Genomic DNA, 16,225 nt, shown 5'->3' with positions numbered 1-16,225 from the left:
AACAGACTAGGCCCTAAATATTGCTCGTCCTGATAAAATTTGACTCGCCTAGCAAGTGGGCATAACAAAACATGAATTTGTAAAGTGCAAGTTCACCCAGAAGGGTATCTTGGTGCTGAGTAACAGATGTTTATTGTTACCCAACTAAATGGTACTCAGTTCTTTCGACCTCAGAAGGTTGAAAGGCTGAGCGGACTCGTCTGGATTTGAACCTGTGACATTGAGATCAAGCACAGGCCTCTACGGTGGATGCATTAGTCCACTAAGCCACCGCCCGACATGTAGGCGCAATCACTGGTGTGCCTCTGGCATTTCCCGTGAGCATGGGGAAACACTAAACATCTAAAAAGTCCTTCTCTTCAAATTTTTCTGTGTTCTCTGAGGTGGGTTAGGAGGAGGCGGGGCCGTTAGCGTACAACCCTAATCCTGTATGTCAACCTTGAATTTGAGTCTTCTATGGATCTATTTCATCCCTTACACCATAGATACGTGTTTAAAAAAAAAAGAACATTTTCAATTATTACCAATGCTGCAATACCACACATTTTCATAGTTGCATACATCACATTAACGGACAAAAGCCGAACCATGAACTGCAAGAATTTGTCCACATATATTTCGGGTTTTTCTTTTGCACCCTCCTCTTTGCCCACATTTATATATAGTGTATTAATAACTTCTGATAGAGATTCTTCCTGCTAGGGATCACAAATGTTTACCCGAATAAAAATTCAATTTTCCCCTTACTTGTGTCCATTTTTTAGGGCATCTCCTTTGCACATACACTGATTTTTCAGTCACCATTAATTCGTCCATATCTCAACGCCATCTACCCATCGTGGGGGTCTGTCTGATACCCCATAATTGTGCTATGTTCTATTTCGCTAATGCCATACCTAGCGCCACCCAAGTTTGAGCCGCGTGATTGAGATCTGTCGGTTCCCAGATGTTGAGTAAACATCTTTTCGGTTCCGGTTCAACCGTTATTCCTGTTACCTGCGAAATTGTGTGCATGATTGCTTTCCAATGCATGGTTATTTCTACGCATTGCCAGATTGTATGCCGGAATGTGCTGTGTTCACCACAGTGCCGGTGCAATTTATACAGCAGTGTTCTGGTATAATATGTGCGATGTAGGACCTTTAATTGTATTAGTTTGAATCTAGAGGGGATCGCTACCTCCTTGGGAGATGCCAGTGCTTCCTGACAGTCTGCCTCGTCTTGTTCACCCAGGTCAGCCTCCCATCTAGTTTTCAGGATTATTGCCGAGTCCGGTTGGTTGTTAATTATTTTCTTATAAGTCCATGAGATGGCTTTTTTCGTCATATGATCAGTGAGGAGTCTATCTTCTAGAGGTGATGACTCCGGTAGTTGCGACACGTATGGGATCAGTGTCGCAAGTGTATGTTTAAGTTGCATGTACCTGTAAACCTCCGAGTTCACTAGGCCATAAGTCTGTTGTAGTTGTGTAAACAGGATGGTCTCACCTTTCTGCCATAGGTCCCCAACCTTTGAGATGCCTATTAGGTCCCATTGCCTAAAACCTTTAGTATTGCGTAGATACGTGTTTTTGGTTTTTGGTTTCCTCATTCAAATTTAGGAAGACAGGCAACTGCTCTTTAATCTTTCAATCTTTTTCTCAGGGGATGTAATTCAAAGGAAGTTTTTTCAGGCAAGGATATTCCTATACTCATTAGTGACTCCCACCCATTGCTTTATATACTTGAATGTGCTTTTTCCACGTTGAGAGTACATCGAATGGATACAAGTACCTTTTGCTGGCGGCTGCTCCTGCTTCATCACCCCTATTTTAGATCGTGAGTCAGGCTCACAATTGGGGAATCATTGAGGCGTAGAAACAGCCATGTGGTACAGCCCTTGAAGGGGGTTGGGTAAACATGGTAAACACAAGTAGGTGGACCTGATGGCTGTTTTCTAACTGATCTAGCAGGAGGTTCGGAGGCATCTTTTACTCTTGTAAACTCACTTGAGTTCTGAATTCTCTGGTTACACTTTAAATAGGCTTGCAGAGGATCCCAGGCGGCTAGATTAGTACCTCTCTCGAATTCATTCTATAGGTCCTGTGTACTAGGGTCCTAGCTCTTCAGCTTATCTTCCCCACACCACACACTATTCTAGAGCTCATTTAGTCGAAACCATGGTTAACATGCACACTCTTAACTCCTCTTGTCCTGGGACTCCTCATGCATGTACCTCCCCAAGCTGATTTGTCCTGTGGCCACCTATCCAGGTAACACCCGCTAGTGTCTTCAAAAAAAAGGAACACGATCAGACTTCACAGAAAACATGGCATTTAAATGTGCTAACACTGTCTAACCAGATCTGTGGATTGAGAGCTCGGCTGTTCTCCACGCAAGTCCCCTGGAGAAATTTGTCCCTAGCTTTGTCACCTGGGGTCATCTTGTGGAGTCTTGGTCAGCCCTGTCTCCACTTCAGCTGAGTGTAGGATTGTTAAGGCTGAAGAACCAACATGTCAAGGTTTATCAGCTCTCACATCTGTAAGAAGTCTGAACAAGTTTATTCAGAGCAAAATCTAAACCATCGGGAGTCACAAGATTGAGCAATAGTCGCCCTGCCATGGTGAGAATCCAATACTGAAATCTCCCTGATACCAGGAGGTTGTTTGTAGGTTATTTTTTTTAATGAGCGGCACCCGTTGCAGGCAAACGACTGAAACTGAGACAGTTATGTCATAGCAGGTATACAGCATACTTGTGACAAAGATTCAAGTTCACTATCAAAGATACTATAATGGATACTTTTTAGGTGTAGATGAAGCTACTTGTGAATTGTCGCTTAGTTCTGCCAAACTCGAAAATTAGTTTTCCAGAAGTGACACTGATTGGTACTACTATGTTTAGCATGTGCTAGTAACATGGCGTCAAGAATTACAGTAGGTTGTGGATGAAACTCCTGTAGTGGTGTCCAAAAATGGACCTGCGTTTACTGTATGCGGACAATAATTTTGATAGGACCCCTAAAGGCCTCAAAAAGAGATTAGACGTGCCTCATTATGAGGTAGGTATCGGTTTGTGATCCATTGGGAATTGCAAAAATCACATGATTGGTGGCTGGCTAGAGTCAGCAGACCAACCATGCCTGCGATTGCTTTTCAGTAAAGCAATGTGTTTTTTGTTTAGTTTTTTTGTTTTTTTAAGACAGCCCATTTTTATTACAGCAAAATGGGATAAGTTTCAAAAAGAGAAATGAAAAGCTATCTTTTAATTTTTTAAGAGCAGACAGTCATCCGAGGGACCATTGCCTGCTCTTAAAAATGTTTTTACAAACATTGACAAAGAGGAAGGGGTCCCTGGAGGACCCCTTCCCATTTGCGAATGAGTTGCCACCTGCTTGAAGTAGGTGGAAAAATGCGAATGTTTTGTGACCACATTTCGGTCGCAAAACATTCACACATGCCACTGCGGTTTGGTATCAGGACTGGACGCCCTAAGCACGCCTCTTCCTAATACCAAATCTCGATCCTATTTGCAGTTCTGCAATAGGTTACCTAATCACAAATTGGACCTTTGCAAGTTGAAGAAAGCCTTTTTTCGGCCATTAACACCTCGATTCTGCGAATACGGCCATTTGCGAAACCTTTGTACATCTGGCCCTATGTTTCAAAAGTTAAGCCAATCCAAGCATCACAAAATATTAAGGCGGCAGATAGGATCAAATGTGATTTACTCATGACGTGTCTGCATCTTGAAATGAAAAGGTTCTGTTTGTTCCTGTGCAAGTCCTTCTGTTTGTTCCTGTGCAAGTCCATCTGTTTGTTCCTGTGCAAGTCCAGAAGAAAATGGAATCCAATCTACAGCTTTCCATTTAATGGTTTGTCTTTTTTAGAAATCGGAACTTTTTTTCTGGCACAGTCTATATGCAGTCAATTAAAACTGGTGATATATATGCTTGATCTTGATCTTGATATTTTAACTTTACTTCAAGGACTGTAGATTGTGGAGTGAACAATAATTAATTGATCTACAGAACAGCTTTGCTAGTTTTTGTCTTTTGCTCGACAAACGTGTGCATTAGTGTTTGCAATCTCTTTATAGGCCTGCTATAATAGGAATTGAGGAGAGGTCTGTTTTTTGGCCACACTACAAGCACAGTCCTATTCTTTTTGACCTTCAGTCAAAGGGTTCGGGACTAAAACCATTTGCATGCATAGGTGGTTCAGTTACATAGGGCTTGATTGAGTGATAGTTCAGGGATTCACTTTATTTCTAAGATTACTTTTTTTTTGTCTTCTCGTCTTTCTGAGGTACGACTACCAATCTGAACAACCAGTGTCACAGGGTCTCCTAAAGTGGCAAGTCTTGCGACTTATGCCTATACACGATAAAGACCTTTATGACAAATGCAAACAGAGTGGACTCTGCCCATTTATTATATCATTCCGATGCCTTAAACATGGTAATATATGTCTGTGGTTCCATAGAACCTTGGCTTATCACTCCTCCTGTGCAGAATACCCATGATGTTGTCTGTCCAAACATTTCTTTAAGGCACCGATAAATGCTACACATTTGTTTAATTAAGTACTTCCCTTTTGTTACTAGCAGTGTTGCTCAAGCCAATTACTAATATTAAATCTGAATTTAGCAAGGTCAGATGGATATATGAGGGGCTTGACAGAAAAATGTATAAATCCTGTATTAAGAAGCTCCTTAATCTTCCCAGGACTGCAGTCAAACTTTAGTTCAGCTAATCTAACCAGAGGCGAGTCCAAGTATCCTTTTTTGTAACAGTGCTAAAGATTGCCTAAAAGTGGCAGTCTCTGTTATGAATTTACAATTACCTGGAAAAGCATTGAACAAAGGCAGAATAAAAACTAGTCCTAGTTGAATCTCGGACTCTGAAAAGTGATACTTGGCAAACCCATTACAACCTTCCCTTTCCTCCCTGCAGTTATAACCTAGTAACTCCATTATGTAGGTATGGAGAAGAACATTCCAGCTAATTATTTAAAATACTGCTGTAGCTATTTTATGAGAACTCTCTCTTATCCTGTTACTGCTGATAATCATCGCAACACAGAGTTGTGTGCAATAGCATATTTTCTGCATTATCTGAGCAATATTATTCATAAGCAACTGAGGGAATTGGTGTTATGCCTCCCTCCCCATCTATTATTTTTCTACACCATTGCTTTGGCTCGATATGTATCTCTCCTTTTTCCTCCCAGACACTTTCTTCTCTCTCTCCAACACACACTCTCACACTCTCTCTTTCTCCTCCCCCCTCCACTACCCAACCCCCACAGCTCCATTTCCTTCAGCCTTGTTGGTGATGTTCTCAGCTGAAAGTAGCCTGTCCATGAGTTTGAAATCTAGGACATTATATACAGAAAATTGCTTTGGTCACAGACACATTTGGAAAATTCATTCAAAAAATGTTCGTATCAGCATCATACTGTCTTGCATTGTTCTTGGTTCATTTATTATGTTTCATCAAGTGCCATTTTTAGAAACATTGGGGATACAGGAAGGCTGCATCTTAGAGGCGATGGGGAAGACTATTCAAATAAATGATCAGAGCCCTTGGAAAAATCCTTTGTTTTGCTGAAGGTAGCACTATTGGAGTTTCTGTTCAAAACTAATGGCATTTTGGAATACTGCTTGGTGTTGAGTCTAAATCAACCTTCAAATAAAAAATAAATAATATTTTTGCCATCAGTTTTTACGGCCAGATTTTGGGAATTAAGTCTGTGGCATCATTGTGGTTTGATTGTGACACTTCTGCATGGATCATGTCATTATTAGACCATTGTAGAAGTCCGCTTGACATCCCTCGCTGGCGTCCTTGATGCAGAATTACAACTATGCTCTTGCCGGGCCCTGAAAAAGCCTGGTGAATCCCATCTACAATATGGGTCCTTCACCACAATCGTGAAAGTGCTTGAAAAACTATTCGCTTTGTATTTCCCAGTAGACTGCAATGTTGTGAAATTACACCATTCTAATTAACATTTGAGTTCTGCATGAAATAATGTACACTGGAAGACTATCTACGAAGGTGGCATAATGGACCAGACTCCAGTCTTTGGCAAAGGTGTGATTATCTTGAACTATTATGTCCCCTCCTTTTTATAATTGTTCTGCTCACACACACATTCAGTACAAAGTAACACATTCGTATCACTCCTCTAACCGTCTCTTAGCAATGAGTGAATGGTGGACAAGCCCAGTCAACAGCACAATGTGAACTGGGAGAAGAAAGAGTAGTCTTGGGTACAGTGGGCACATGATGTTAAAAACAAAAAGCAGCAGACATTTGATAGTGAAGTATAGAGAAACTTTAAAGTATCTTTTCTCAGTAACATATCCGGATAGGTGTTCATGCTCCGTTTGCGAAAACTGCATTTTTGCAGTCCTTCTCTTGTTACGGATCTAAAACACTTATTTGGACAACACTCCTTTGTGGTCTCCAATATACTAGATGTGTCCGTGCCTGAAGACCACTCTGGTGCTGCCTGGATGCCCTGTACTGATCTTGTTCCACTCCTTCCAGTGGCAGAGAAGGCCAATCAAATATAGATAAAAGGATTGTATGACATGAGGTTTCTTGATTAATACGGTTTATTTGTAATAAATTGCGTTTTGGGATTCTCCAAAAGTGGTGAAATTTTAACTTACACATCATGTGGCATGGTTACATTTACCAACTGTCTATTGCACAGCGTTAAAGTTGTCTGAAAACAGATGGAATATACAACACATTATAAATATTGTAGCTTTCATAACACTATGCAAGTGTTGATAGTCTTAAGAAAGTGATCAGTTTGTAAAGTTGTTTAAAGATTGTACTGACAGCCTGAACCAGTCTGTCTTGTTTCGTAATTCCTCTCCCCAGCCTGTCATTCCATTACAATGAGGCGGTTTATGAAAGCATGATTTGGGTTTGCATTTGGAGCATGAGTGTAGTCTTAACCATAAATAATTCTACTTTATTGCATACTAGAGTGCATCATAGCATTTAACTTCCTGTAGACAAAAGCGTTGAAGTCTTGGAATGAGGAACAAGGTTCTTGACAGATGCAGCACGTTTTTGGCACTAGGTCCCAATTTAGAAGGAGTTCCTATACAATGTATAACCTTTTGCACAATTCAAGGGCATTCTGTAGGACTGTATATTCTTTTTCTACTTAACAGGCAGTTATTTATGCAATAAGGATTCAGGCAGTGGCACCCCACGTTACACATCGTTTATAAATGCAGTGTCAGACCACGCTTATCATTGTTAGATGAGCCTCTTCCTTTCTCTCTCCGTCCTTCCATTCCACACTATAAACGATATTACTGTAGGTGTACACTAACCTACTGCAATTCAGAGGTTTGAGTTTTCGTTTTGAAGCACTATATAAGTTTTGATTCAAAACCACGATAGAGTTGCTGTGGCTTACTGGGTTTGGTCTTTGACTCATAATCTGAAAGTTACGAGTGGCTCAAACCTATGAAAACCAAACTAAGATAGCTTGTATTCCTTATTTCTCTAAAATGTTCCCCATAAAAACACCGCCTAAGGCAGAAGACCTTTCTTTGATCTGATGAAAGGTGTCTTCCCAGGTCCTGCACATTTTGTTACTATCTACATGATCTACTAGTGAGAATAATGATAACCTTTCTTTCAGCGGCTTAGTCATTTTCAATCCATGGGCGGACAACTTTGTTGACATCAACAGTTTTTAGTTCCAGTACAGATGATAATCAGTTATGGACAACATGCCACATGTTCTGTTAATGCTGCCTCAAAGTGATGGGCTCACAGACCTGATCGAGCTGTCAACAATGATAGAAAGGCTAAGACACATCAGTCAAACACTCAGGACTCTCAGCCTGGTCATGATGTGCTCTAAATCAGTGTTTGAGAACGCACACTGAGGTATGTTCTCTTGAACACCTATCATGAAGGTTGTTCCCAAGTTCATCACTAGCATGTGGTAACAGGGCCACTCGCCAGAGTATTTTGAGATCTGTGGATAATTTATAAGTGCCAAACATATGTCATATTCCAGTTCTGCCTTGAGATCTTTACCAAGTTTGCAGCAGGCGCACACAACCTCATCCTGAAAAGACTAAGCACAACATTTAGATTGGCGTCTTTAATTTCACTTTGACTTCCACTCCGTGCTGATTTCCATATACATTCGCTCTGCTCAAACTTTCATGTTCTGGGCATGTTGCTGTCTTCGCAATATATAGAGAGTCACAAATGCATGTCATTTCAATAATCCAGTCTGAATTGGATGGTATCTCACGTCAGGTAGTACTTGGCTGTAAATTCTAAAGTGTTAAAATATTTCTGTAAAAGAGCATGTGTAAGCTTAGCAGTGAGTTGTATAGTGGTGTAGTTCCTTTAGTGTGACTGAAAGCTGCAGGTTTTGGCTACTTGGGTGTTCAGTGTGAAAGCCGAAACTATTAGCTGTCCTCTTACGTCCGCGTAGGCCCAAATGGAAAAGGTTTTTCATCCAGAAATGTGGAGGGTACAACCTCAACTTGTGCAGCCTGCAGAAACATATTACAGTTTGGAATCACGACCAATAATTAGGTTGTTTTTGCACCTCCTCAATCTATCCACTAGACCTGATCGTTATTATCTGTTTAGTACTGGAATTTCACACTCTGCATTTTAGTAATCTGGGCAGCTGCTCGATGCAGATTTTCTTGGGGGGCGGGAAGGGCGGGGGGGGCAGGAGAAGATGGATCCTTAATGTCAGTTATTTCTGAGAAATTAGACCCTGTATGAAACATTTACCTTTATCTTTAAGCAACAAGTAAATATGCATCTTTACTTCTCTCTCATTGCCACATTCTCAACTCACTCAAGCAACAATGAGTGTAAAAAGGCAGGCATAAATGCTGACTGGGCAATACCAAGATTAGTTACCCTACAGTATTACAAACCCGTCAAGATATTCTTGAAGCAGTTTACAAATTACACAAACTCTGAATTGGGAATTTGTTAAAAATCTTACTCAAGTTTCATGAAGGGATTCACAATTATTCCCGAGACACAATCATGACCTGGGTGACCCAAAATGTCTTGTTCACCACTGACTGAAAAAAGCATTGGCAAAACAGATAGGACTCCCCAGTGTCCTTTAGACATGATGTAGAGCAGCACGGCAGCTGTGCACCATGGCTAAAAGTTAGAAAAAAGTGACAATAGGACATGGCCACCCTTGACACTGTCATCGTGCTTTTTTTTCTCGTGGTGGGTGAGGTTTGCCAACATGGGCAACGGGATGGAGTGTGGGAGGTAATGGGCAACATGAACAACAGGCGGGAAAGTGGGAGGAAATGGGCAACAGGATGGTAAAATAAAAAGCTGGCCACGTCAGTTTTTTTACATTTCTTATGGCAGGTGAGGGCAACACAGAGAACTGGAATGTGGGGTGTTGGAGGAGAAGAAAATTCACGGACAGTTGGAGCGGTTAGTGGGAGGGGCAGAAGCAACCTGGACAAGGTGGGATAGGAGGGTATATAGTGGGAGGTTAAGAAGCAACACGGACAAGGTGGAATGGGAGCGGATAAAGCAACAAGGACAAGAGGGTGAGGAAGGTAGAAGAAGCAACACAAACACCGGGAGGGTGAGGGTGGGAGGGGAAGAAGCAACACAGACAAGGGGATTTTGTAGAGACAGTAGCAACACGGACCAGGGGAGTGGAAGGGGGAAGAAGAAAATACAGACAATGGGGGGTGGGAGCGTGAAAAAGCAATATGGACAACAGGAGGGTTCCTGGAAAGAAACCACACAGGAAGAAGCATGATGGCTGAAGAAGGAAGAAGCAACATGAGAGAAGAACAAACAAAATAATACCCCATTCACCATCAGTGCAGAGCAAGGACACTTAATTAAAATGAAGCAATCAGTACTTCGTCCATGCTCCAGACAAAAGAAGAGGAAGTGAAGCTGGGACGTGCTAGACAATTAGCTGGCAGTAAATAAGAGTGAAAATTAAGCCAATGAATACTTAGCACTGGGTGGACTCCAAGACCCTTGTAATAAACAATCTCTTGTGAGAGCGCATATGTGACCTAAAAATTATTACTTCTGGATCAGCCCTCACAGTCTAAAGGAGGTTACCTGTAAGATTGTCATACAATAGGGTCAGTTCTTACTGTGAACTGTGGCATCCCACTGAAGTTAAACCTTCCCATCCCGGCGACATTTTGATCTCACTCTTGCCAAAAGGCCCCAGCCATGATGTTTTATGAGTTGATTGCAAACTTTCAGATCAGTCTGTTGGTCATGTCTCTCACTGAAAGCCCCTTCTGTGAATACCAGATTGAAAACTAGTTATTTACTCTTCCAGTGTCTGAAAAAATACCTTTTCTTCTTTCTCTATGCTAAATTGAGGGCAGCAAAACATCAGCCAGTGTTCTGACACCTCCTCATGGTCTCTGAAAAAATGAGGGAAGTGGTGTATTGCAGATTGCGCTCTAGCACCATCCGCAATAGTCTCACCTGTCAGCCACAGGGCAAAGCAGGTCTTGCTTGCGAGCGACTCACAGGGCCACTGTGAGTGCAGTAGCAGTTCATATTCTGACATTGAGAATATAGAATAAAACTTTGAGTGGGGGATGGGCTGGAGGGTAAGAGTTGGGGTGAGTTGATGCTGGGGCACAAGGCATTTTTTATTTTTTGGGATTGGATGGAGAAGTGCAGGGTTCTCGTGAAGTGGTGTGTTGCTTGGTGCCAGTTACTATTAAGGGGGAATCTGAGGAATGTGGGGCCACATTTTGTATAACTCCTGACTCTTCTGCCACTGAACTGTTCATCTGAGCAGGCGCAGAGGTGTTATATTTTTGGGGAAGTGGCAGGGAAAGGGTTGCTCACGATATTCTACTATACATGGCATGTTGTTATGACCATTGTGTTTTCCACCTCTGTTGTCCCGGTTGTTTTAACCTTTGGACATGGCTGCACATTTAAGAATGTTATCAAACTTGCAGGTGTAGTAACTTCAGCAATCTACTTTACCTAACTGTAATGCTCTTGACCCCTAAACTGGTCTCCAATTGTGTGATCCTGGCTAAATGTATTTCTCTGAGTTGCCCTTTTTAGCAAGCACTCTTTCAGTTGAAGCACACAACTTCTTCCCAATAAAAAGCTGATGGACAGAGTCTAAGCCCCTCTCTCAGTACTGCTTATTAAAGCTCTTTGGAGATCACATAAGGTCTTGCACCCGATACGCTCTAAAGCCCGACCTAAAAAGGGTTGATCATACTCATTCCCAGTAAATTATCTAGTTGTTTATTAAACCTCTGCCACAAGGAAATCTATGCTTCTGTCAGAAGGGTGTACAGTGAAATTAGCCTAAGAATTACTGTTGCCATAGAGTTTTGCATGGGATTAATTTTGCTCCCATCTTTTTCATACTTAAGTTGGTGTGTTACCATTTGACTCTTTGAAATAAAACCATGAATATGACCCAATAGGAGTAAATAGAGAAAATACTGTATACATTTCAAGAACTGCTTTGTATCTACGTTCATTGCTAAATACATTTGAGCAACTCAAGGTAGAGAAATGTCAAAAGAATAAAAAAAAAAAAAACTGCCTGATCTTCAGTTCACTAAAGATATCCATAGCAAAACTGAAGTGGGTTAAGCTGCAAGAGGTATGCCAATAAGACGTTGGTCAAGCTGGTTCCTAAAAACGAGCCAGCCCTGGTTAGGACGTGTCTTGATTGGTGGTCAATTACTTCATCTCTGAATATCTTTGAAGACAAGTTCAGTTTAGAGTTGCAAGTTGGGAAAGGAGAGCACTTCTGCAAAACACTGAGCTGCACGAAAATTACTGTTACAGCACTTAATGGCAGAGACTGAGAAACTAAATTGAGATGAGAACTGGCGATTTGAGCCATTGAAGTCGAAGCAGTCCTTAAGCCAGTGATTCTCTGGTCCTAAATAAAAGTTGTAGAAAAGGCCTTCTGTAATTTACTTAGGAGTGTGGCCTCCAAGATATTGTGTGTCTGGTACCATACGCCTTCCAGGATTTACACATTTCAGTTATCCATAAACTAGGCGTTTCTTCTTTTGGAATGAAACAAGATGATTGTATGGCACCACCGTTGACTTTACTTAGTCAAGCTACTGGACCAGAATCGAAGAACTGCTAAGCATACAGGCTGACCGTTCCTTTCGTGTGAAACCATGGCCTGAAACTGATATGATGAAATCTTTCCGAATCAAGGCCCTTTATGCAAGCAATTAGGTTGGGCTTCCTACCACCGTAACCATTTTTAGAAAATTGAGTATTTTGGCCAGAAGCAAATACAAGGTCTAGTCTGAAATAGTGGAGCATTTTAATTTTTTTGCCGCATCTGTCACCTTAGGAAAACTATTGTTAAACCTGCTGTTTCATGTACTAGGTATAACGCACAAGATGATGGACGGAATGTTCCACATTGGCAAAACATTCACCCCCAGTCACAGATCTGGGATTAATCCTTCGTTATTTTGCTCACCACGCCACCCCAGTTCAGACATGGCCATATGCAAATTAGTCTTGACCCTGTGCCTCATGGAAACATTCCAGCCCGAACTGCCAAGCCATGTCTTCCCTGGACTGGAATAAAGCATCCTAGGACCGGTTTTGGGGTTTCACTCCTCTTCAGCCAGGATAGCTTAACTCCAGTGGCGTAGTGAGCACGGGACCCACATCTGGGCATACCCTTCCCACATAGGGCGAACAGCAAAACACACAAGATAATGGACGGAATGTTGCACATTGGCAAAACATTCACCCCAAGTCACAGATCTGGGTTTAATCCATCGTTATTTTGCTCACCACACCACCAGAGTTCAGACATGGCCATATGCAAATCAGTCTTGACCCTGTGCCTCATGGGAACAGTCAAGCCCGAACTGCCAAGCCATGTTTTCCCTGCAATCAAGCAAATTTCAGTGCATTGATCACATGATCCTTTGTTCACATGCACATATCTTGACTGTAATGATGCACTTAGATAGGATTTGCATTATTGACTTTTGTCTTTCTCAACAGTTCATATCTTAATTATCTGAAAGAGACTATTAGTTATAGATGCCTTACCTTAGAATTACGCCCAGGAGTCCGACTGGAAGCGTAGAATTTTTTCTCAGCAGTACCCCTGCGCGTCGGTAGGTGGCCTCGGTCAACTCTGTGTTCGGCGTCGTGATCGCGTCACGGTATCTAATTAGAGGCCGCCTTCGCGCTTATGTCAGTTCTTTCTTTTTCCGCGCCAGCCAGCACAGATCACTTTTTGACTGGCCTTTTTTGACTTTTGTCGACCTCTGTTTTGTAGTCGACATCCCTCGTGCACCAGGAGTCAAGTAAAGTCGTCGACCCGGTTTCAAGCGTTGTGACTCCTGTCACAAGCTGATGTCGGGCACCGATCCGCACCTCGTGTGCCTTTTGTTCCTGGAGAAAGACTACGACCCGAAGTCGTGCTCCGACTGCCAGGCTCTGAATCCTAAATGTTTGCGGGAGCGGTCCCGAAAGCTTTTGGAGGCCTGGCAGTTGGCTCCACGTCTTTCGAGGTCCCGGTCGAGGGGGAAGGTCGCGGAGCCACCATCACCATTAGTCATCGAATTCTTTGGGTAAGTCGAAGCTCAAGAAGAAGGCAAAGAAGCATCTTCGCTCTTCTCCTCCTCCCTGTCCGTCGGCTGACCCAGGACACACAGGGTCTTTGTTCCCGTCTCTGCTCTTGGAGTCTGCTTGGACAGCTGCGCGCCCCCCCCCCCCCCCTCCTTTCCGGAAGCTGGTGCGTCCCCTGCCTAGCTTTGATGCCGGTGGCTCCTCATGTCCTCCAAGGATCAAGGCCTGGATCCGGATCGGTGCAGGCCAACCTCACGGTGCCTTCCCCAGCGCCGATCTTTCTGACGACGCCTCCGCCGCCTGTGCGCCCCTGGCCGGCGTTGACCCTGCCCTCCTTAATGACTGGGACACGGAGCCGGACCCGCGTCGACCGATACTTTTACACCACTGTGCTACCCTGGCGTTCCTTATCGCCCTGAGTGGCAGCCAGAGGAGGGTGAGTAGGATTGGGAGGGGTCTGTTGACCCTCTGGCAGACCAGCTTGAAGAGCCGGACTGGAGAGAGGAGTTGGCTGAAGCCAGTGGTCTGGATACTTCCCCAGACCTTGGTATGCTTTCTCCCCATACCATGGCCACGGAGGAGGGAGCCTTCTACGCTGTGGTGTTGGTTAGGGTGACAGAGGCCTTGGGTCTTGAACTTCCTACGGTGGCAGTCAGGTCTAAACTCCTAATTGAGGTGCTTCAGCAGGCAGTGGCCTCTTCGGAGCCCCTGCTGCCCTTTAATGAGGCCCTTACGGACATTCTTCTTGGCACTTGTACCAAGCCCAGCACAGAGGCTCCTGTGGATAGGATGATTGCCCGACTCCACCGCCTGGCCCCGCGCGACCCAAGTTTCCTCTCCCAACACCCTACCCCCGAGAGCTTGGTGGTCCAAGCCTCCACATCCAAAGGCGTGTTCCCTACTGCTCCCCCAGATATGGAATCCAAGAAGCTAGACCATCTGAGAAAGAAGATGTTTTCTTTCGCCAGCTTAGGCCTGTGGTTGGTAAATACTGCATGTCTGTTGGGCCGTTACACCCACTCTGTGTGGGACATGGTTGCGCAGGTGCTGCCACAGTGCCTGGAGGAGGCCCAGGTCATACTCTCCCGTTCTGTCGCAAAGGGTAGAGACGCAGCTAAGTTTGTCTTTCGTTGTGGGCTGGATACCGCTGACTTGCTGGGTAGAACGATTTCTACATCCGTAGCCTTGACGCGATACGCCTGGCTGAGGTCCTCTGGCTTCTCTGGGGATGTCCAATAGACCCTTTTGAACATGCCCTTTGATGGCCGTCACCTGTTTGGCGACAAGGCGGACAATGCGCTCGAGCGCTACAAGGACTCTAGAGTAACGGCCAGGCACTTGGGCCTTGCTGCCACTTCTCGCCCCATTCAGTCTGCCTTTCGCCCCTTTCGTGGCTACGGAAGGGATGCCCCACCACCTTCCACCCAGGGCCATAGGACCCAACGCCGTGGATCTGGGAGCCAGCGGACGGGCCAGTCCACCAATGCCCCTTCTGCAGCAGCCGCCAAACCTTCCTAGTCCGACCTTTCAGGGCCACCAATTGCCAGTGGGCGGCAGGGTCCACCCTCCCTTCCGCCACTGGCACAACATCACGTCGGACAGGTGGGTTTTGCAGATAGTCAGAAGGGGCTACTCCCTCCCCTTCGAGACTACCCTTCCCTCCATGCCACCAACACTCCATCGCATGTCGGAGGATCTCTTGGCCCTTCTCCATCAGGAAGTTACTGCTTCCTGTGCCAGAAATGGGTCGTGGTTGTTACTTCCACTGCTTCCTGGTACCCAAGAAGGACAAAGGCCTGCGTCTTATCTTAGACCTCAGGAACGTCAACTACTTCCTCCGGAAGGAGAAGTTCAAGAAGTTAACCTTGGCTCAGGTCTTTTCTGCCCTTGACCCTGGAGACTGGATGGTTGGACTTGCAGGGCGCTTACTTCCACATCCCCGTCCTACCAGCCCACAGGCCTTACCTACAGTTCACGGTAGGCCACGAGCATTTTCAATTTACTGTGCTCCCATTGGCCTTACCAGTGCCCCTCGGGTGTTCACGAAAGTGATGGTGGTGGTTGTAGCTCATCTGCGCAGATCAGGGGTCCCAGTCTTCCCCTATCTTGACGACTGGCTGTTGAAGGTGGGCTCGCCCCAGGCTGTTATCTCCCACCTCCAGACTATGGCAGACCTCCTGCACTTGCTGGGGTTCACTATCAACGTGCCGAATTCACAGTTGATTCCCTCTCAGAAGCTCATTTTCATCAGAGCATTTGTGGATACAGCGCGGTTTCGGGCTTATCCTCCCGAGCAGTGAGTCCTGGATGTTCGGGCTACGATACCGATGTTTCAGCCTCTATCCTGTATTTCGGTGAGAATGACCCTAAGGCTGCTGGGCCTCATGGCCTCCTGCAGCCTGCTGGTGGATCAAGCCAGGTGGCATATGCGGGCACTGCAGTGGGACCTGGAGTTCCAGTGGGCGCAGCATCAGGGGAGTCTTTCAGATTACGTCCAGATCTCGGAGGATACTGCTCACCAATTGCAGTGGTGGCTAACAGACCAAGATTGGGTCAGCCGCAGATCCTCTCCCTTCTCCAACCAGAGTTCACAGTGGTGACAGATGCGTCATTCCTG

General features: G+C 44.6%; 1 protein-coding gene across 8 annotated transcripts in view; it reads left to right on the top strand.

The window, feature by feature from the left end:
* ARFGAP1 (ARF GTPase activating protein 1) overlaps nucleotides 1-16,225 on the top strand; it is a 545,635-nt gene that overhangs the window by 384,919 nt on the left and 144,491 nt on the right. The gene's annotated exons all lie outside the window — the stretch shown is intronic.

The sequence above is a fragment of the Triturus cristatus genome, chromosome 7, assembly GCF_964204655.1.
Source record: "Triturus cristatus chromosome 7, aTriCri1.1, whole genome shotgun sequence".
NCBI classification, from domain to species: domain Eukaryota; kingdom Metazoa; phylum Chordata; class Amphibia; order Caudata; family Salamandridae; genus Triturus; species Triturus cristatus.
Note: the sequence above shows the minus strand (reverse complement) of the source record. Positions and strands in the feature narration are given on the sequence as shown.